At 38.3% G+C, this 23,042-nt stretch overlaps 1 long non-coding RNA gene across 1 annotated transcript in view; it reads left to right on the forward strand.

The window, feature by feature from the left end:
• LOC144030414 (uncharacterized) overlaps positions 1 to 23,042 on the forward strand; it is a 163,580-nt gene that overhangs the window by 111,686 nt on the left and 28,852 nt on the right. The window contains exon 4 of the long non-coding RNA XR_013287252.1: positions 2,883 to 2,946. This is a non-coding gene — a long non-coding RNA (uncharacterized LOC144030414). The remainder of the gene's footprint in view (positions 1 to 2,882; positions 2,947 to 23,042) is intronic.

The raw sequence follows: 23,042 nt of genomic DNA on the forward strand, positions 1-23,042 counted from the left end.
CTTCCTCTGACATTTCTGGAAGCTCAGTCAATTAATGGGGTGGGTTTTTTTTTTACCCCCTCTCTCTCTCTCTCTCTCTCTCTCTCTCTCTCTCTCACCCACTGAATGATGTTTTTTTTTTCAGTTACTTTAATAGCCTTTATGCAGTAGCCTGAAAGCGATGTTGTCAGTCCACACTTTCCAAGATAGCGGCATCACAACTCAATGCTTGACAATCGTGCATATTAAAGTCTCGATGTAAACAGGAATTATTTCAGGAGCCTTCAAATTTCTGCCTTTTTTTTTTTTCTTCTTCTCCCGGATTTGATTTCTCAGGGAAGTCATAGCTTTGAATCCAATCCAGAGATGCTGGTCGGGGCCTATAAATATCACTGCATGGGATCAGAAAACCCAAGCTGAATAAATGATTAAAGGCAAGAAAGAAAGAAAAAAAACACCTGACTCATGTCATGGCTTCTGAACAAGTTGGCTGAGAGTTGAAGTCGATTGACTGCGAGACCTTTTTCCGGAGAGACGGATGGCTTCCTCCCAAATCATTTCCTCACTCGACGCTTTCATGTTGATCGCAAAAGTGCTAATTGGGTTAGGATGCGGTGGGATTAGAAAGGATCAAATGTGTGATACATTTTTTTTTTACACGGATCATTTAGTGAGTGTAAACGCTGAAATGAAACACCAGCGTTCAAAATGTTACACGTTTGCCTTTTGTTTGTTTTGCACATCACATCCGACCGACGACACGGCAAACTAAATCGGGCCGTCTTCACTTTTCACGTCATTCTTTTCATGTGCTGGGTTCAATTACAACTTTGGTCTCCGAATGTTTAGATGGTGACAATGAAAATGCTTTCACACCATTTTAGCTTTTGGATTTTGCTACAAGAAAAAGTAGCTTCTTGCTAATTGCTAACTAGTAAAGGTCAAGTGGTCAAATGGGGAGCCTTACTAATTTTAGGTTAGACTTTTTTTTGTTTTTTTTTGTTAAATCCAAGTTTCAAATTGTCATCACTTCCTTAAGCTTGGTTTTCAAAAGTTTGGCATCATTGAAAATTTTAAAGGGATACTTCACTTATTTCGCCCATTATAGCAATAAAAAGTTGATATTTTATCTATAATTAATTTGATACTTTCATTATTTTTCACGTACAATTAGTACCTTTAAAAACATTTTGCAACTTGCTGTCGACTGAAAATGACATCACAAGGGCTCAGGTAACCAATCACAGCTCACTTGTTTTCTAGGTTTGGTCATGTGACATTCACAAACTGAGCTGCCATTGGTTACCTGAGCCCTTGTGATGTCATTTTCAGTCGACAGCAAGTTGCAAAATATGTTTTTAAAGGTACTAATTGTACATGAAAAATATTAATTAATTACAGCGTCCATTCGTCCATGTTAGGTTTGTTTGTTAGCCCCGGTGTCGACACTGGCTTCCTGGTTTCGTCACAGTTGCATATCCCGCCCCCAAACGCAATGTCGCTCTGTGATTGGTCCGAACCACCAGTGAATTGGGAACGGCGGTTATCTGCGGGAGCGGTACAAGATGTATTCTCCGGAGTTTGTGAACTCAAAAATACCGCCAGAATTCATCTTACGAGAGCAAGGTTACAAAATCGCTACGTTCGCAAGTATTCACTGCTCAGTGAGATACCAGCTTTGTCGGCCTTCAGATTAAAAAAATGGCCGATATTTGTTATAATTATGTTATATTTGCCAAATATCGGCACCGATAATTGATAATAGCCCTTACCGTCTATCCATATTGACTTCTTTAAGCAGATGTAGCTGGAATTTATTTCCCATTCCCGTGCATCTTATAGTCTTCTTGTGAATGAAATGTTTGTTTATGGTAAACGACTGCTTGCGTCTCCATGAGGATTCGGAGTGTTTATTCAACTTTTAAACGGTTAAACACACTCAGATGAATATGTTTACCTTTTTAAATGTGTGGTTTCAATCGATTCATTTCTATAATTTGTACTTTTGACTGGACTGAAGGATATAATTAGATCAACTGGAAGCGAGGTACGCCTATTAGCATATTTGTTAGCAGTTGGGGAAACGTGTAGCTCAATCTGGATTGCATCATTATGTGATAATAAACAAAAGCTTCATCCCAATCGTTCCGGCCCGTAAGCAAACTAACACGTTAGACGTCTTTGTCAGCTTGATTTAAATTTCCGGCAACGTCTCAGTTGGAGCAATTCAATCGCGGCCCCCCGAGGACACGGAGGCTACATAATTTTTCCGAGGCCTCCTTTAAGGTAATGATGGTATCGGTTGGCTCGGGACCCGAAATGCATCTTAAATCTTCTCATCTGTGAGGGAGGGATCGCGCGCGCACCTCGAGGTCTCCTGTCGCAATGAAGCGGCGACTAATATGGCGTGTGCTCCAGCAGCACGCTCCTAATTGGTTAGGCCGAGTTCATTCGGCTCGCGCCGTGATTTGGAGGACAGTAATTAAAAACTGGAACTGAATGCGGCTTTGGCAAAGAGGATTCCTTTGCGTTACCTTCCTGTCAGACCACCAAGTATGCACGCTTGAGGACTTAATGCTCTTAAGTTTAAAAGACATCAAAAAAAAATTTAATATATTTTTGTTCGATGAAACCCAATCTGCTGTTGTTTTCTTTTTTATTGTATTGTATTTTTAATAGTTTCAGATTTTGCAAAGACCAAAAACAAGGCTTGAAATCAGTCTGCCTCCACACCACAAATTCTTTGACATTCCGCCCACATAAAAACAAAAAAAACCAACCCGTACACATTAGTTTCACTGAAGACTCTAAAACGTCTGTAGGTGTCCGCACACTAATTGGCGAGTTTGGGAAGTTCCGCCTCCACGAGTGAAAATGCTTTGTTTTTCTTTGCATCTGCAAAGCCGCTGGCCTACCTCGGATTCTGATCGCCATGGCAACGGAAGCAGTACTCCAACTCTGGCACAGGTAGTATGTTGTTTATTGTGATTGCCTAGTACCTGATGATTCATAGGTCACGATTTGATTCAATACCAATTAATCCCGTTACAAATTTATAAGTCGACTGTTGCAATTATTATTATTTTTCTCAAATTGAGAAAATACTAATCAGTAAACTTGTACATTTACACTGTAAGATTTGTATGAAAATTTATTATTTATCTGAAACTTCAAGTTAAGTTATCTTCCATGCTTAAGGTTTGAACCCTTATCCTAAGACGTTTTGTTCAATATTTTTCCATCAAAAATGAATATTTAAAAATCAATTGGCCGCCTATGAATCGATTCGAGAATTGCGCGCCGTAATATCTCGATATACTGCCGAATCAATTTTTTAACACCACTAACATATATATGTATATATATATATATATATATATATATATATGCACATATACAGTATATATTCACATTATTTTGTTTGCAGTAATGTACCTATTTTATCAAATTTATGAAGCTTTGAACATTGAGAATGTTGAAAGAGAGAAATGTGAGAAAATGTAAATACCTCAATAAGAAAAGTGTGGGGGGGTTTTAGAGCCTTAAAGCATTGATAATAAATGTAAAACATAAAGCTAACTTCCTTTTGCAGATTTCTTTTATTGCGGGTATTTTTTGGAACCTAACCACAACGGAAAATGAGGGAACACTGTGTATATATAAGGAAATTAGAAATATATCAAATATCTCAAACCTTCTGCAAACATGACCACACGAAGACGAAAGTGAAAAAAAAAATCCAAACCAAAAGCAAGAAAACCAGCGCAAGTGTAATTTTGGCTGAAAGAAACATCACACCTATTGAAAAAAAGGTGCAACGTATCTCCAATGCACAGGCCCCACTCGTAATTAAATACCTCAATGAGCAGATTACAAGTTTCCCCATTTGGAAATTTCATTACCACTCCCCATAATTGGATTCCAAATGTAATTAGTTTTTTTTTTTTTTTTTCCTGCGCTAAACAGCATGTGATTCGAGGCTGAACGTGAAGAATGTCAAAAGGTCCTCCTCTTACTTTTCCGACACCTTGACAAGTGAAGGCGACTCTTGACGAGCATTTCTAAATACGGAAAAGCAACACGGACCGAAATCATATTCAAACTAAATTTTGCGAAAGGCTGAAGCCAAGCAAAAGAGTATTTCCTTCCTCTTTGGTTTCACAAGGCTGCACTTTGAAGACCAAGAATAGATGCTATCTTGCTAACTTTTCAGGGAAGAACACCACATTGACACCATCTCAAATTCCTTTGCAAAAACTCATTTGTTTGGATCGATTACTACTTGGAATTTGCTAATCAGCTAAGCATGAAATATTCCCGTTCTAAACGAACAAATGTCACATTTACACGAGGACAAAATGTATTTGGCCGCCTTTATTTCGGTTAATGACTCGGATGATTGTGCTGCGTGACGTTATATGAAATCAAAAGTGGCCTCCGGGAGAAGAAAATAGTACCTCCTGACTCACTCAAGTTTCAAGTCGACACAGTGAGCTTGTTCATCTTAAAAAGGGGAACGATCGCCTCCAGCACGCAACTGCTCCACACACACAGAAGAAGAAGAAGGCAGGGAAAATATCAAACGAGACGTTTTCATGTCTTCCTCATACTTTGGGACTGACTGTATGGCAGCCAGCGTTATTGATGTCAAAGTACGCTTTTGAAAAAAGTTGAACACGTGATTCACAGTAAGGCTGCAAAATCTATCGAAAAAATATCAATATCGTGATGTTGGCCCATGCAATATGCATATCGCAAAGACATGCAATACGTTTCATATGGAATTTTATGCTTTGATCTGATTTTGACCAGTCAGCCACCAACTAAAATGTGCACCGCCATCCAACAGTTGATTATCGAGATGTAATTACAATTAATTAACTAAAAATATATTGAGTTTGCTTATTTTGCTGCATGTAAAATGTAATTCTTTCATTAAATAAAAAAAAAAAGTCATTTTCCTTAGGTACACCTAGCAAGTAGGGATGTTACGATAGCCAAACATCACGATACGATATTATCACGATATGAAGCTCACAATTCGATAATTATCACAATATTGTGGGGGAGGTTGGCGATATTTAAAAAAGGTTACAATATTGTAAAATAAATAAAAAAGAGCTCATTGTGCTTTTGTTCATGGTTAGGGTTGGATTTGGGTTGATTCTGTTACTCTTGAGTTTGATTTTGTCCTCATGTTTCTTTAAGTTCAGTCATGATCTGTTTGGCGTTGTTGTCCTTGTTTGCCCCCTTAGTCTTGTCGAGCATTGTCATGTCCACCTGTGCCTGCCCTTCCCCGTGTCAACCAATAAGCAGCCTCCGCCACTTGTGTCTTGCCCAGCTGTGTCTAATTGTCAATTAGTGTACATGTGTATTTAGTATCTTGTCTCCCCTCTGTCTGTGTCGATTTATTGTTGTTTTCACCCCGTTATGCTGTCGGTATTTATTTATTTTTTGTGCCTTGTTGTTTCCCCAATGTATTGTTTTGCTTACCTTTTGGATTTCGCATTTGTTTTGGTTTGGTTAAATTCCCTTCTTACGTCACCTCTGCCTCCTCGCCCCGCTTCTCTGCATTTGGGTCCACAACCACACGGCATAATGATGCATGTAAACAAACTACAATCTTAAATAACACTTAAAATACTTACTTACTTGTTAATGCATGCAAACGTTGAGCTCCTCCACATATTGACTCGGTTCACAGGCATATTACGTGCCCCTTCATCTAACAATTAGTGTAGATTTTTAAACATAGAAGGGCCAAAACATCCCTAATGAAAATTAAATTGCACTAAAAAACCAAAAAAAAACAAAAAAACTAGCCACCAGAGGGTGCTAGAACTGCATAAATGGAAATCAACCTGACTTTTTTTTTTTTTTTTTTTTTTTTTTTTTAAAACAGAATTGCTGCTATCATGGCAGTTTTAACTCATTGACTCCCAGCCATTTTCACTGAAGAACGCCCTTTGCTCCCAGCTGTTTTACTGGATTTTGACTGATTTGGCGAAGCTCACAGAATATTGTGCGCTAACAATGACAAAAAGAACTTGTTGCAACATGGCCTTGGCTGATATCTTATACTCTGCTGCCACCTGCTGGCCATTTTTTTTAAATAACTGCCATTGCTTTAAGCCATCTCTTCATGTCCGAAGCTGCATCAAATCAAAGCATTCTGTGTGCTCTTGCATTGAAAAAAAACAAAACATGTTTTGGGTTTTGAATGAGTTGATATCACGATATTGCTGTTATCGTTACATCCCTACTGGTAAGTGGAAAAAAAAAAAAAAAAAACTGCATAGGCTACGAGCTACATTCAACAGAGCCCTTCTTGTCCGCACAATGCATATGTTGTTGTAGTGAATTTAAAACAAAAAAAAAGAGCGAGAGAGTGAGAGAGAGAGTAAATGCCAGTAGTGTATATGCTTTTGAACAAATAATAAAGTGATTTGCTTTGCCGGCACACTTCGTATTCTTCAAGCCCAGCTGCAGTTTGTTGATTTTTATTTTTTTTGGTGTACACAATGCTCGACTTTGTTCAAGGCACCGCGGCACTTAGGCGGGTCATGTGATGTCACTCCGTCATTGAGGACGGGGGTGGAAATTGCAAACAAATACACAAAACAGTGTCTCAAATGAGAACGGCTGATGGCCGTGATCGCGCGCCGTGCTGACGCTTTGGAATTCGCTGAAGACACTGAAAACCTTCAAGAAGTTTTGCGATATATTGTTTTTATTGTGTTTGGGGTTTTCTTTTTTTTAAATCTGTGAGAGGAATGTAATGTCTATTCACCTTTGCCAAACACTCAGACAGCTTCTTTTGCCTCCAGCAAGGTTTGACTGACTTTCAAGTGACTGTTTATGTGAGACTTCGCCTACATTTAAAAAGTGCCTTAAAGGAGAGCGAAAGAGAGAAAGAAAAAAAAAAGCAAGTGGAAGGGAAGAAGCAACATTATCGATTGGTGTGCTTCACATTTTATTTGAGTTCCCTGAAAAATAACTGGACTGCATCAGGTGTGGGTTGTTTTCTCGTGGCAGGTAGAAGATAGCCAAAAAAAAAGAAAACAGCTTTTTTTTTGGCTAACAGCTTCAAATTTTGAACTGATCTTTTCAGTACTTCGGGGTATTTTTTTTTATTTAGAAAGGAGTAATACCTTATTGTTTTGATTATATGTGATACCTTTGTTGTAACGGGACTTATATGATTTACTGAATTGAAACTCAATTAGATTTTCCCTTCTTGGTTTTGGGGCCTTTTGGTAGTTTTGAATGTGAGCATGTGTGATAGATATCATGCAGCTTTGACCACCCGTAGGGTGTGATTGTTGTGACGTCATAAATTGAAGCCTGTGAACAACATCATCCCACTCAGTAGTGAGAATTGTGAAGTCGTGCTGCAGATATCCTGAAATGAAAGACGTCCATCCATCCATCCATTTTCTTGACCGCTTATTCCTCACAAGGGTCACGGCTGGCCCCTATCTCAGCTGGCTCTGGGCAGTAGGCGGGAGACACCCTGGACTGGTTGCCAGACAATCGCAGATGAAAGACGTCAACACAGTTTAGTCCGGTTTGCAGTACCCTAACAGAATACGATAAATAAATTTAGAGAAAAAAAAAAATCTGTTTTCTTAAGATGGAACTCAATGGAAACAGCAAAGACCCCGGAATTGAACCCTGTGGAACACCAGACGTGTAAATTCATATTGCACATATTTGTCCGACCACTTTATTTTATTTATTTATTTATTTTTGCGCAACATGACAGTAAGAAGTGATTAAATATAATAAAGAAATCACACAAATACCATCACAACAGTCAGAAGTCTGCTTGCTACTGAGCGCTACTGAAAGCTACTCATGGGTGTTGATTCATACGAAAGGCTACCAATTTTTTACACACTTCTGAAATAAAATTTAAAATGATAATTTCTGCAACATTCCGAGAAAATCACAATGTCCCTAGCGTAATGATTTGGCGGCAGGGTTCACTCGCAGGATTCACAGATGGGAATCCAAACGTGCACATTACCAGGTCGTTAAATTTGTGAAGCAGCTTGAATATGAAGTCAAAACACAAAAAATGTGATTAAACATCCGTGACTCATTAACGGCAGCGTGTTTGTGCAACACGTTTCATTCCGGTTAACACTCGTTGCATAATTGAAATAATAGTTGAAAGGATCACTTGGCTTGCTTTTTCATAAAAAAAAAAAAAAAAAAAAAAAAAAAAAGAAGTAGTCAGTTTTAAAAAGTGGAGTAGCTTAATAGCAGCACGTTTTTAACAGCAGCACCGGGTCGCCATTCATTGGATTAAAAGCCATTATTCACTTGGAAAACATTAGCAATATGCAACAACAAAAGACAAGGATAATTGAAAGTGTTCAATTATCACGTTACAGTGAGTACTATCAAATGACTCTTGATGAAGCGGAGGGCTCCTTCCATCCACTTTCGCTTTCAGAGAAATATTCAGTCAGGCGTTAGAATGGAAAGATGGATTTCCTCTCTGGGACTAAAATAAAATATTTAAAAATGGCAAAAGTCAAGAGCAAAAATTTAACTCATCTCTCTTTTTTTTTTTTTGCAAGTGATTACAGTCAGCTACTTTATAACCTCATTAAATGGTAAATTCAGGTAACCTTTGAGTGTAATTGAACAAACTTTCTTTTTATGATTTTTCAAACTTTGTTACAAAGCTTCAAGCTTTTCAACACCCCCAAGGAAATCTTCCTTTTATGGTGACGCGGACCGCAGTAGACGAGGAAAAGGTGAGCGAGCTAAATGTAGCCGTATATCGTCATTGATTAAATTGTCGTGTCTGATTAGCCCAAAACTTGGAATGGCCTTCCACTCTTGCTTGCATCTGTGATGCCCTCTAAGTATTCAAAGTCCCTGAAAAGTGAAAATAAATGTCTGCTAAACTGGACATGCCACAGTTAATAACTTTGGTAACAAACCTGCCAAGGTTTGAAGGATTAAAAAAACTCAGCAATTATATAAAAATGAGGCTTGAAATTGAAAACCGTGAAAAACCAAGCTGCTAAATGTGCTGAAACCCCGCCCCTCACAACTGTCAATCAAATACCTCTATTACAAACTGCTCCTTTGTCTAGCATCTTTGTTATGCCTACACGTAACTGCACTCATGGCAGACAACAAGGCACTCTAAAGTCCAATCCACTTTATTTCTAGCACACATTTTATAAACAAGCGTTTCCAAAGTGCTGCACATTGAGATCCGCACACTATCACATAAAATCGAGTACAAAAAAAAACTATAAAAAAAAAGGGTCAATAAAATACTAAAATACAATAAGTAAAATTTAAAACATAAATACATTAAAAAATAATTTAATGAACAAAAAATCACAAAAAAAAAAAAAAAAAAGACAAATAAAATGGCCGCACTAAATGTGCTGGATAACAGCCGTTGTAAACAAAAGCGCTCGGTTCTTCTTCATTTTATTTCATCAAAAATACCCGTTTCTGACCATGAAATGGAGAAAACAACCACCTCAACTCATCTTTGTTTATATCACAACAGACGTGGCTGTGACAAAAGTGCTTTGCAGAACACGTGACACAAAACATTAGCAATCATCCAATCATTAAAACAGCTCGATGAATGCTAGCAGCTAACTAACAGCAGCTAAAGCATTTGCAGCTAGCAGCAGCCCGATGAATGCTGAGCTGCTAATGCTAGCGATAAACTTGGTGGCAAACATGATTGATTGATTGATTTTATTTGGTGATAACACACAACACATACTTCCAATCACTCAGTCAGGCATCACCGAGGATAAAAACACAACAAAGCCAGAAGGCTTATTTCCATTGTGGTCCTCAACACATAACATAACAAAAAACAAGAGACATAAAAGACAACATCATTTCATCAACAAAGGTTAATAAGATAAAAATTTCAAAAGTCAAAGATTCAAATTTTCAAACATTACTTTATGTAGCACTGAATAGTTAAGAGTTACTTTGTAACCATAATTTAAGAGCCATTTTAAAAACATGTAAAGATCCTCTCATTTTTAATTCTTTTGGCAGTTGGTTCCATTGTACTGCTGCACTGTACAAAAAACTGTTTTTACCTATTGGGGTTTTAAATTTGAACGGAACAAAATCTGTTGAACTACTTCATGTAGAATACTGATGTGTTTGGCAAACGAGGGAAAAATAATTTAGCAGGTACTTAGGAACCTTATTTGATATAATCTTAAAAGTAAGCAGCATTTTCATATAAATAATGCGTTTCTCTACCGTTAACCAATTTAATTTTTTAAAATGTTCAGAAAGCAAATGTATACGAGGATGGATTTTTAGGATAACCCTAACGAGCATATTCTGAGCAGTTTGCAGTTTATTCTTTAATATTTGTGTAAAACTGGTATACCAGGAGATGGCTGCATAGTCAAAGTGACTCTGTATTAGCGACCCCGCAAAATGTGAAGTGTTGACTCGTTTAAGAATATTGCAAGGAATTTATTTCTTTGATTAACTCATTCACTGCCTTTGACAAGTATACTTGTCAATTGTATTTTTTAGAGCGGTGCTAAATGGGGGCGAATCTGAGCATGCTCCACTGTAAATATCAAACTTGGAAACAACTTTACTGATGCCCAACCACCGGTAGATGACATCATTGCCCCATTTTATAGGAAATAAACACAGTTTCAGAGTCCATGGGACAAATGGCTGTATTTTGGAAAACCTACATTTTTCTGCTGTCAATTATAAAAGAACGGGACGGGACAAAAAGTAGGGAGTCTATTCTGTTATTTGGTAGATTCGGTTTATATATCATTATTGAATGTAATATCACGTGAGTATTGGAAATGTAAAAAATTTCTATAATGACTGGCAGTGAATGAGTTTTAGTTAACATTAGCCATATTAATCTAACAATATTCTTGGAAGCTAACTTGCTAGTGGTTTACAAGCTAACTTGATTTGATTTGTTATATGTTAAGAAGCTAACACATCCATATTGGTAGAAGCTATTGCTAATGTATTGAGAGACACGAACATGCTATATACAAATTACTTTGATGCTAATCTGCGCTAATCTCAGATCCAAAGTAATTCAATCTACAGTTAGTCAATGCAGTGTTTACAAAGATGAATGTCACACACAAGATGTTATATATTATTATTATAAAGGACAATTGATGAGGGCCATACAATCATTATCTAAGCTAATACCTGCTGCAGTCATAATGAGAGATGAAGGACCCGTCCGTGCATTCCTGTGAAAATACGTTGACGCTATTATCAGCCGAGAGTCCCGTAATGGCCTCTTCTTCTCCCCTGGTGATGTGCGCCCCCAAGCCCCAAGTGCTGGCTAATTTGCTGCTCTGATATAATTGCTTTCCAGGAGAATAAACTTCAGAGAAAATTTCCAGCACCGGAACAGATAGCGTGCGTGTACGTGCACGTACGCATATCTTGTCGGGTTGAAAGTATTTGCTTCATTAAAGTTTAATTCACGTAAGCGGAGAACTGGGTGAAGGAAATGATGATAAAAGGTGGAAAAAAAAATGTGCGGCAGGATTAAGCCAGTAGGTTTACCAATAAAAAGTCGGTGGCCTCTTTTTTTTTTTTTTTTCCCATTCATGCCAGCACCTGTTTGAGAATTTTTAGGCTGACAAGATGGATGCCAGTCTCCAGTTTTACATTTCATCAAAGACAAATGTGCAAGTGAATGCTGTGTGTTCTCACAGTAAACATGAACAAAATGTAAATGTATTCATATTATGAATGAGGATGTCATAGGATTTTGCTGTGATTTAGACTCCAAACGGTAAAATGCTAACAAAATAGACACATTGTTAGCCGACCTCATGCTAATGCTCAAGCTAATTAACTCATTTGCTCCCAAAAAACTATAAATATATTTTATTTTAAATATTACCATGCACCCAAAGGCGGATTTATATGTTTTTTTTTCACGTTTTCTTATGCTAGACTAGCGCATACAGAAGGCATTGATGCAGCCTCTGATCTAAAGAGGTCACTTAAAGCAATGGTAGTTATTTAAAAACAAAAAAAAAACGGCTAGCAGGCGGCAGCCGAGTATAAGAGATCAGAGAGGGCCATGTTGCAACAAACTTTTTTTTTTTTTTTTTGCCAGTGTTTTCAACAGGTTTGTGAATAATGATGAAACTTAGCTATATTCTAATGCTAATTAGACAGAAACGGATACAAATATATTTTGGTAGGTTCCATGTATTTATAGCAATAGAACACAATATTCTGTGGGCCTTGAAAAAAAATCAGTCAAAATCTATTAAAATCCAATAAAAAGGGAGCGAAGGGGGTTGCTCTGTCTCTCTCTCTCTATCTATATATATATATATATATATATATATATATATATATATATATATATATATATATATATAAATATAAATATAAATAAATAATAATAATGGTCTGGAACGTAGCCCCCACCAAAAACGAGGGCTTACTGACTATTTGAGATTTGTGCATGCTGCTGCTGCTTGCGAATGCGACTCGGGGGAGGCTCAGGTGTGGGGGACGTGGGTGTAATCAGCCCTCCGCTCTCTCCCCTGACAGTCCTTTTTACGCAAGCTTGTTTTCAGGGAGCCAATATATTACGCTTGCCCTCCTTTTCGAGAGCTTCCGGCTCTTAGAAAAAAAAAATCACCACTAAATTTGCACCCTCTCCTTCCCTTCTTGTTCAGATTTACATTTCCCCAACTCCTTATCTCTCTGCTTTTGCCTCCTCTCTGCTTGCACTTGTTTGTTTATTATAAATTGCCTATTGATCAACTGCAAGACGATAATGGTCTTCTCGAGGGGGAATGTAACCGATTTGTGTGGCTAATATCCATTTAATTAGCCCTGAAATGTCCGTGGTTTACTCTTCTCGGTACATTATGAATGCAGGCCGATGTGGAACGGGATTCATGATTGCAGCACGGAGGCTGAATCGGTTAAAAACACAAGATCACGACGCTTGTTGTGCTTCTAAACACTGCAACAGGCGGACGCTTACGACCAATCTTCGTAGAGTCGCGTCTCTTCTCAGTTTATTGGCAATCAGCCCGCGAGGGATGGACACACTCTTCTTTGAAAGTGGTCCTTATCTGGAATCACTTGGGCCATAACTCAACACCTTTCCCCAAATGGACCTTTCCAACAAGACGACCACAAACTTTTACTTGGTCTGACAAAAAATCGTTGTCATTCACTCTTAAAAACAGTTGGATCAAAAAAAATAAACCCAATTTGGGTCAAAAATAGGCCGACCCACTACAACATTGTGCAAAACAATCCAAAAAATGGGGTTGTGTAATGTAAAACACACATGCAATTTGGTCAAAGAAACACCCCAAATATTTAAGAAAGTTGGGTGAAATTGGCCCAAGTAGTGGATCAGTCTGATTTTTTTCGAAAAAGAGTTGGGTCAAAAACAACGGAATTTTTTTAATCAATAATGGACAAATCCACTATTTGGGTCAATTTGCTCAAACTTTTTGGGTTATTTTGTACAAAACAACCCCAATAAATTGGGTTAATTCACACAAAAAAAACACGCCAAATCTGTCAATTTTTTTTACCCAGATCGGGTTATTTTCAGAATATTGTTTTTAGTGGGCCTCAGATAGACTCTTGGTGGATGTATTTTAGGGGGTCTCCGAAACTTAGCTAGTAGCATCTTGTGGATGGTTTATAAAACAAATGATCCTACTGATGCTAGTTTCACAAAATTGGGTGGACACTATCATAAAACGGAAGCGAAAGTCATGCATTTTGTTTTGAAGCGGCCATATTGGGCGACTTCCAGGTTTTGCGCGTTGACTAAAACCAAGGAAATTCAGCCAAATGAGCTCCAATCAAAATTAAACGAGCCCTAGTCAGGAGCAAGAATTCTAGACAAAATTGCAAAACCTTTTTGTCTATGCTGTCTAATTAACATGGTGTCAAAGCTTGATTCAAATTTTTGAGGATTTTGAATTATTGAGGATTTTGGATTAAAACCTGCAGTAGATCAAATTGGCCCATGAACATTTCTGGTGTACCAAAGAAAAAAAAACATGACTGGATGGTTAAGATGGACTACATTGAATGCAACTTGGGATGATTGCCAAGATCTTTGAACTGTCTGGACACCCACACAAGCAGTATAGCTTAAGGTTGCATGCAATAATTTGCACCAAAAAAAGTCATTGTATCTTTTTTTTTTTTAAGTGCATATGGGACCGGCAAACCACTATGTCAGGTTTAACTGTTTGACATCAATTGAACACGACACAAAAGAGAGGAGAGGAACTCAATGTACTCTCTGAAAAAAAAATCCCCTCCCCACCCTCTCTTTTTATTTGGTTGCCACGCCCCTAGTTCCATAGGTGTTCCAACCCTAATAATGCAAATGCAAAACATAGTTGGAACACAGTGTACTTGTTTGTCTGGGTATGTGCATGTGAGTGGAAGATTGCTGAGTACATGTGTGGTCAAGTTTGCAATCATTCCTGAACAGAAAACAGGCGGCCTCAGCAGACTGGCTCGAACCATTCTGCTGCGTTCGATGTTCTGGTTCTGTTCTGGTGAGTCATCTTCTGTTAAGATAACATATAGCTAGGCTATGTGAATGTGGGTGTGGAGCAGAGCAAAGCATTCTTCATTGCAAACAGAAGCAATTCTTCATTGCAGCAAATGTATGATTACGTATAACACACTAAAACATGACTCCTCCCTTGTGTACTTTTTGGAGAATATAGTTCTATTTCTCAGAAAATATCAGCATGTTTACCACAACAAAAGGCGTAATACTGTTAGGATTCAATTGTTTTGTTTAAAAATTCACTAGCTAAAATACTTTCTTCCCGCGGGAAACAACTTGGGAAAAATAGGTCTTTATAATCGTATCATTTTTTCCCCTCTAAAAATGACTTCTTTGTTACAATAACTTCACATTTTATTACTAAGAAAATAAGCACATGTTTAAATTGTACTGATATTTAACTGGCTTCAAGATAATAAGGGGCTCCTTAAAAACATCTCTGTTCCTAGACCCAACTGCACAACAATATTGCTGATTGAATACATTCTCTATTTGTAAATTTGTGATCCCATGATTTGAAAATAGCTCCACTTGGAGCACACAGCAAGCATCTGTGCAAAAGACGAGTTGACAGACATTGTAAAATTGCATTGAGAATGCCTCTCCCCTTTGGGCGACAGCGAGGATGATGAGGATGATGATGATGATGATGGAGGCGAGAATGATGGATGCGCGTTGTGCGGCCGGATTCCACACCCTCCATTGGAGCGTAAAGAGCCACGAGCACAACATGAGAACAAGGCGCTCGGCTTGCCTTTTGCAACCTCGCCATCACGAACGTTGACCCCGGCCGCCCGCTTCCGATACACTCAAAATGTCAAAGCGCTATTTTGAGCGTCACATTCCCACAAGCGGGGGGCATAATTGGCCCTGTGAAGTGAATTTAGAGGTTTGTTTTCCAATATCATGCTTGTTTAGTGTGAAACTGTTTTTAGTTTGTTTTTTTTCTACATTTTTTGAGGGGGTGTGGCTTAAATGAGCCCCTCCCCCAGTTGAGTGCCTTGTTCGCATCGGCGATTATCTGGTGCAATTGTGATCTGCATTTAGCTCGAGTGTTCACATGTCACACAGAGGAAATGTGCTATAGCAACGAGCAGGGTTGTTATAGTTTTTGAATTTTCATTTTAGTTAAGTTTTTATTTCGTTTTGAGTTTTGTTTTTTAAATTTAGTTGATTTTAATTGGTTTCCAGGGTCATTCTGTTTGTTTATATTAGTTTTAGTTATTTAATAAATGCTTAGTTTTTGTTAGTTTCGGTATTAGTTTTAGTTTAAACAAATGTGCATTACTTGTGCGCAATATTTAAAAAACACCATGGGAGCGACATCATCTGAAGGTGCTTTTCTATTTCAATTTTTTCTATTATTTTTCTAATATCAACATAAATCTACCGTACTTAAAATCACATTTAGAATCACCCCCAAATGCTCATCCATTAAATTAATTACCAAAGACTAAAACGAAGGACATTTTTGCTATAGTTATAGTTTTGTCAACATAATATGTAGTTACAGTTAGTTTTCGTTTTTATAAAAAGGATTTTCGATTTTATTTTATTTCGTGAATTAAATTGTTTTTTGAATTTTAGTTTTAGTTTTTTCGTTAGTTGTAGTTAACTAAAATAACCTAGCCCCAGATACAAAGAAAACAGCAGAAGCCCCAGAATTGAACCTTGTGGAACACCATCCGAGAGTGGGTACAACACAAAAGGTTCTGGGTTAACTTCTGGCGAAGGGATGCAATGTTTTTTTTCTTCAAAAAGTCTTGACTTGACAGCCGGTGTGTATACTTGGGCTTCGTGCCGGCGTGGCCACTTTAGAGCGCCTCGTTGTCACGTCATGGAAGAGACATGCAAATATACAACAGGAGAGTCAGCTAGGAGAAATGTTAGCCTCATTTAAAGGATAAATTGTCTGTAATGTGAGTTTGAGCATGAATGTTTTCTCAAAATGATTGACCGGCGACCAATCAGAGCTTCGTTAGAGAACGTCAGGAATGCAACTTGGTGGTCTTCGTAGTTCGAAACGGATAAAAGGGCTTTTGCGCTGGTCACGTCCCCGATGTGAGCGCCTCCAGCCTCGGCGTACAAATTTGTTGTACATCAGTCAATTAGCGGAGGGAGCCGCCTCTCGCGCTCCACGCGTGCGGCTCCCTCACCTACGGGCGCCTTCCGTGGCTGCCGTCCAACTCGGCCCATCTGTCTCATCTCTGCCTGACTCACACTTTGCTTGCTCACGTTTGTCCGCTGGCGAGTCACACTTTTGCCCGTCGTCGCTATTTTGCAACCATGCTTATTGTTGTTTATTTTGCGGTACTGTGAATAACACAAGTTTTCTGTGGTCTGAGTGAAGCAGCGCGCTCGGACCGTATTTCCAAACACACCCATGCTGGGGGAACGTCAATTTTGCGGTGACAAGCTCTTATGTTATTTGTCTTGTTTTTTTTGGGGTTTTTTTTGTGGAAATAAATCACCCCCAACAATCTGTACGACTTAGAAGGACTTAAAATAGCAAGAAAAGGCGCAAAATAGCGAAAGGTAACCCTGCGATACATAAAGTTGTGTTCTCAAATAAAAATCCACGAGGGCGTGAAAAGTTAATGTCAGGTTTACCTGTTTGACATCTATTAAACACGACACAAAAAGGAGAGAAGACAACTCAGTTCAAGGCTTGCGAGGAGAGAGGAGAGGAACTAACTGATACAAATCACTACTGCACTCTCTGGAAAAATCCCCTTCTCACCCTCTTTTTTTTTTTTTTTTTTTTTTTTTTTTTAATTTGGTTTCCACGCCCCTAGTTCCATGGGTGTTCCAACCACAATATAGCGAGGGAACACTGTACAACAATATTATTTGTCCTCTGTGAAGAGCGACTAATCTTATTGCAGCTTATTGAGTCACTGTGAGTAGTGACATTCACTGCATTTATTATAACAAACATTCCGGAATATCAAAACTCCGATGTACAAAACGTTCAGATCATTTTGTAGTCGATACAATAGCATACAACTGTAACCCTAGAGATTCAGTTTGAGGGGAAAAAAAAAAAAAAAAAAGGTATAAAAAGTGTGCAAAATGCAAGCTATTACAAGAAATGTGATCCTTGTGGATGCTGGAAAGGCTTGTGATGCAAACCTGCATGTTTCAGCGATACAAAGCCAACAGCGAGTCTCCCGTGGCTGCGTAGCATTAAACATTAATACAGGCAACAGAAAGGTAGGTCACTGCCAGGATTTAATTCATAGTCCAGCGCATTTTTACAGATAATTGCTGCAGTGTTTAATTGTATATACTTGTCAGCTTGCTGTATATCAGCAGACAATGGAATTAATCATGTCTGTGATAATAGCGAGGGTTTGTTGGTTATTTATACAAAAAAAATAAAATAAAAACAATACTTTACTTTTACCAGAGAGAACACTAATGGAATCAGCAGTCACGAATGGTCTTAAATGTGTGAAACTGAAATCCTGTTGAGACAAATGAATCATTTTCACACTGTTATTCAATGACAACTGGTGCTGCCACGACGCGTTTAGTCATCAAATCAGCAAATGTTTTATTAAAAAAAAAAAAAATGCAACAAATATTCCACTTTTTTCGTCATAAAATGTCCCATGTCGTTGTCTTTTACTCATTGTTGGTGTAAAACGCTTGCTCACTCCATAGGAGCCGTGCGGTATTTGTTTATTGTTTATTGATTGGTTTATTGCACATAATCACAAATATAAAATACAAGTTGATTTTAAAAAAGGAGAAAAAGAAAAGAAAAAATTGTCAATATTATCATAATTTACATGTTCAAAAGGTGTAGGAAGAATTACAAAAACTTATCGAGTCCGACTCCCTAATACTTCTATCATAATAATATACCGGTACTAATAATTTGTTCTTACTAACATAAAAATTAAACAATAGAAAATGAACAAAACATGTTTATCTTAAGTGCACAGATGTATTGGAATGAGTTGTAAGTCATTATCCATTACATAGACTCAAAAAAGAGAGAGCAAAAGTAAAGCTCTACGTATACAATACAATCAATTCCCAAACATTAAGTATTGAACTTGTGTGGGCACACATTGCCCATGCCCATTCATTATACATAGTATTATGTATTAATTTTCGTCCACAAATTGGACCAACCAAGAAAGTTATGTACTGAGGTTGGATCCCAAAAGCACAGACACAAATAAGATTTAACTCTTTATTTGCATAACATCGAGAGGCGTAGAACAAACTTAACTAGACGAGAAACAATGAGAATACCTCGAGAATCACGAGACGCCAAGCCCCCTTGGGCGGTGGAGTTGCACAGAGGAACCGAGATAATAATCCGACAGACACACACTTCTCGGTTTAGCTTAAATAGACAGTCAATTGAACGGATTGGCTGTGGCTTGACATGTGGGTAACAGGACTGACATGGAATTATCTAATTGGCTGTTGACCAAATAAAGGGATTAAAGATTCTTGACATCACATAGCGTTTTTCCAGTTGAAACCAGATGATGGTTACATCAGTTCAAAACAGACACTTGACCTCACGGTCATGACCCAAAAATAACCCTGGCATGACCAAAACTTAACCCTGGCATGACCCAGTCAATCAATTTTTGAGCAATTTATGTATTTATTTATTTTTGATCTAGTAGTTTTAAGGGTGCAGAAAGTTGGTTTAAAGGGACATGTTGTGGGTTATCCCTTTTATCCAACTTTCTGCACCTTGCTTTTGTGTTGTGGGCTATTTAAAAAAAAAAAAAAAAAAAAAAAAGGTGTTGGTCCCTTTTTGAGTTATTGTTGACTCAACTGTTTTTAGAGTGTGCTTTTCAGAAGTAATAATACAAGTATATGTGTGCATTCACTACTGTTGGAAAGTTTTGGCGGGTAGAGTCACAATGTTTTATTTTGAAAGAAAAGTTCTGTTTTTCACAAATCTAGACTGTGTTACCTCTATTAAAAACAGTGTTGCTGTCCTGCTTTGAAAAGGTCATTTGTAAGTGACCCCAAACTTTTGAACAGTACAGTCAGTATATGGAGCATTTAGATTTTGAGAACAGTCCAAGACTGTTCTCGAGTCGTAAACAAGCCACGCGCTTCTATTCCATCACGAATCCCGTGGCGGCCCCCGCGGCCCCCGAGCGACTCTGCGCACCTTTACGACCTTGCCTCCAATCAGCTTCCTCCAACTGTTCCCCCGCCGGGACTCAAGCCGCTCCCAATCTCCGCTCCTCTGCGGCTCCAAATTTTCCAATCATTTCGTTACCGCCGTCCGTGCTATCACCTGCAGCTTGACCCCCACGCACCCCCCACCCCGCCATTCCCCGGTATCATTATGGTATACACATTCCAGTCAGGTAATCTTTGATTCTAAATTGTGTTATGGAGACGGTCATGGTTTGTTCGGCGTTATTTTTGAGAACTTTTCTTAACATACGTTCTCGTTCTGGTACGACAAAAACATACGCCTGCGAGCGATTACGTGCAGATGATACGGGGGTGGGAATCTCTGAAGTGTGCCGATTCGATACGTATCTCGATACACAGGTTGCGATTCGATTGAAAAACGATGTTTTTCAGAGCAGAAAGGTTCGGTACAGTCTGGGATCTATACGATTTTCGATTCAATACGGTTCATTTCAATATTCAAAACAAAGTGAAATTTGTTTCTTGTAGGCGTGAATCATAAAACACCACACATTTTTACAGTATCTTCAAACATGTTTAAAAAAAATAAAAAAATTAAAAAAATCTTTTCTATATTTTCATATATTGAATCAGTAATTTAAATAGAAAACAAAGGGCTGGGCGATATGACTGAAAAATGTATCACAATTTGACAGTTATTGTTTTTCTTCCTATTAAAAATAAGAATCAGGAAAAGAAAAGGCTGGTAATTTAATTTGAAATATAAATATTTAACCTCTGAAAATACAACAATTCAACAAAATAAGTATTTCAGAGACATAAAATTGAGACAGGAAATAAACCTACTGTCCAGCCAAAAGAAATATGAAGCCACCTTATGGAACAATAAATCTATTATACGTATTTTAACCACTTAACATATTGTCATCATTGTCATCTGCCAGATACAGTGTTTTAAGTGGACAAAAATAAGTGCTGGTACTCCCCTAATTACACTATATATATATATATATATAAAACTTCACAAGCATATTACGTTCCCCTTCTTCTGACCGTTAGCATGGATTTTAAACATAGAAGGGCCTAAACATGCCTTGTGAAAATTAAACTGCACTTAAAAAACTAGCCACCAGAGGGTGCTACAACTGCACAAATGGAAATCAACTTTTTTTAAAAGATGTGCTGCTTTTAATATCATGACATGACGACGACAAAATATTGTGGCAGTTTTAATATCGCACTATCACGATTTTGCCGTTATCATTACATCCCTAGGTATGACTCCTGCAAATCCACAAAAATATCCCCTTCGGACACAAAATGGCTGCTAGCAGTGTGTTTCACAGCGTATGAGTTTCCAATTCAATTTTCCAGCAACTTGGAAGTCAACCAGCGTGAAGGAATGTGTTGCGTTTGAATGATGTGAAATATTACATTGTATGCATACGGGACCATCAAAGCCTCCATACTCTTCCTATCGCATTGTAATCCCTCCTACGACGATATTTGAATTCCAGCACGGTGACTCAACGGGTTTCATGATGCCTTATGAATTCTGCATGAAGTGTTGATTTTATACAGCGTCTCCCCCACATGATCACTCGCTAAATTGGCTCTTGCCAGCGGAATTCTAATCAGCGGCGTTTTGTTTGAGCTTTGCCAGGCAAGGCTGTTGTGATGCAAATTCTCACTGCGAGCGACACTTAAAGACCAACAAAACTCAGGAATACTTGACATCAGATTTCAAGTCCCATTGATTTGTTTATCAAATAATCCTGTCACACTCGCCTACTTCAAACACTCTAATGATATCAAAACACGCCGAGCTTTGACATGCAAATTTGCAGTAAAGGGGATATAACGCTTTTCTATTTTTCACTGCGCAGCTGCCTACACTCATTTGGAACACAAAGCAGTCTGCTCAAAAATGGTATTTATAGATGGTTCTGGAGGACCCTTTGGATGGTCCTACACGAGGCTGGAACAGGACTAACTTTAGCTCGCGACTTGAACTCATCATTTGGCCCGCATTTCCCGTCTGCTAAAAATGAAACTGGTGCCAATAGACGCTTGGCTCCACTTAACGTCAAATAGAAAATGAGTCTTCTTAAAAATAAAAATTAAAATGGGAAAGCTTGCTCACCTGAAACTCCCTCCCCTTCCTTTTCCAGTATGGTTTGGCTTGGTTATTTACATTTCAATTTGCCCAAACTCTGCACAGTTCTGGTTCAGAAATTCTCAGGAGTTTCTCCAAAAATTAATTGAAGTGGTTTTGTCTCACTCAGCCATTTTTCAGGGGTTGAGTGGGCTTGTTGCTTTCATCAATGGGGAACCGCACGATACACGTCACCACACTTAATTAATATTCATGAGTCTTGCGAGGAGGGTCAAACTCGGTGGGCTAGTCATGCTAGAACTGATGTAAACAGTCTACTCGCGAGACATCTACTGCGCTAAATCTACTAATTATGTCAAAGAATGATATCCATGGTTCCAAATTCACTGGTAAAGACGTCGGAGATTAATATATTATATTAATATTATATTAATGTTTATTTGAAGAGATGGCTTGCTTGCAGAGGGCTGAAAAAGAGGAAAAGAGCCAACTAGGTAAAGTTGTTTTTTTCTCTCCCTCGAGTTTCAACAAGCTATCCTTCCTTTACCACTAAAAATAAAGACAAGCGCTTACCTCTTCGGGACGGCGGTGGTTGGCAAGGGCAGGATTGCCATCTAGAAGCATGCATGCATGCCCCCCCCAACAAAATGGTTACTACATATGAAGGTGAAGGATTCATTAAACTGCTCTTTTCGTCCGTACAAGTTGATCCCCGTTCACATTCATGACTGAATTTTTGGCTTGGGGAAATGAATAAAGAATACATACTTCATATATGGACTTTTGTAGCTGTGTTTACTCGACATGTTGTTTTTCGGGAGATAATCGAGTACAAAACAAGCACTATTCGCATGGCACTTCCGGGTTTAAGCTGCTTGAAGTCACGTGGCCTTGCGATCTAAAAATAGCATTCGTGCGGTTCCCCATTAGGCAGCTATTTGTGCAATGAATGTCGCAACAACACCAAATTATGATGCACAAGCCTTGCGCCTTTTGTGGCCAACCAAACCACATATGGTCGATGTCAAACTTAAAACCATGTCAGGCGAATGCAGTTGGCGAAGTCTACGTAACTTCCACAAGCAACCTAAGCGCAAAACCCACAGTAGCTTTACCCTGACAAACAAAGATTTCAACATCCATCCGTGACACCAATTACTACTTTCCTAATATTTCAGGCTTTGGGGGCATCTTACAGAAAGAGCA

This window comes from Festucalex cinctus, chromosome 11, assembly GCF_051991245.1.
Source record: "Festucalex cinctus isolate MCC-2025b chromosome 11, RoL_Fcin_1.0, whole genome shotgun sequence".
Lineage (NCBI taxonomy): Eukaryota > Metazoa > Chordata > Actinopteri > Syngnathiformes > Syngnathidae > Festucalex > Festucalex cinctus.